General features: G+C 47.8%; 1 pseudogene; it reads right to left on the bottom strand.

Annotated features, from left to right (window-relative positions):
* Positions 1–587: 587 nt before the first annotated feature.
* Positions 588–761, bottom strand: LOC112551693 (annotated as a pseudogene).
* Between the last annotated feature and the right edge of the window lie 319 nt (positions 762–1,080).

Genomic DNA, 1,080 nt, shown 5'->3' with positions numbered 1-1,080 from the left:
TGCCCCTCACTTAGGAACACTGAGGCAAAGAACTCATTGAGGAGTTCAGCCTTGTCCCCCCTGTCCGTCACCAATTGCTTCTGCCCATTTAGTAGGGGTCCTATTCCACCCTGGGCCTTCCTTTTACTCCCTATATAGCTGAAAAACAATTTCTTATTATCCTTAACTGGGGATGCCATCCTCAGCTCCATGGTAGCTTTGGCCCGTCTAACTGCCTCCCTACAATCGCGAGCAGAGGAGGTATACTCCTCTTTGGTAATCTCTCATGAGGTCCCTTCCAGCCCTAAACTTCTGTGAATCTGTGTATAAATCAGTTTTGAATCCTACTGAGTGAGCAAAACTCAATAGAACCTACCTTTTTCTTTTAAAAAAATTCATGTCCCAGGTCAAATTAGCCAGATCAGATCCAAATCCATTTGAATCATACAAGAACCATATGTGGCCCTGCCCCTGGCAAGTATCCTCCATCCCAGCCTGGATCTTCAGATACTTCCAAATCCTTTGGCCAGATCCTATGTGAAAGCCCAAGCCAGGAGGCTTGGGGTTCAGATGCCCTAGAGTTTTGCTTGCCCTCAGCTGTATGGCCACAGGAGCAAGCTAGAGAGGAGTCTCCCATTTCCACAAAGTTGCATGTAGCCAAGATCTTCCCACTGGAAGTGAAAGTAGGAAGCTAACTTGATCGGGGTACTACTCCCTGGTTTTCCCCTGCCAGTAGGAAAACCACCTTAGTGGTCATGGTATTTCCCCTGCCAGGGAAGTATATGAGCTAGATCTGCAAACTGGCAGCTGGAGCAGACTCTAATACAGCCTGCTTCATTAAGTATTTTGCATATGTGCACCCCTGGACTATGGACCTGCCATGGTTCTACAAAGTCCTGGATTGCTTCAGGAACAGATATGAGTTACACACCGAGGCCCCAATGACCGTGACAAACCACTGTAAGGTGATAAGGGCAAAAAACAGACTGTTGGCCTAGCAGCCATCACCAGGTAGTATGTCCACAGGCATGTGGGAATGAATCTTCCAAAAGGATATGCAAAAGGAGCACAGGGACTTGAGCTGGCAGATAGCCAGGAGGG

The sequence above is a fragment of the Alligator sinensis genome, unplaced genomic scaffold, assembly GCF_000455745.1.
Source record: "Alligator sinensis unplaced genomic scaffold, ASM45574v1 scaffold1094_1, whole genome shotgun sequence".
Taxonomy (NCBI): Eukaryota; Metazoa; Chordata; order Crocodylia; family Alligatoridae; genus Alligator; species Alligator sinensis.
Note: the sequence above shows the minus strand (reverse complement) of the source record. Positions and strands in the feature narration are given on the sequence as shown.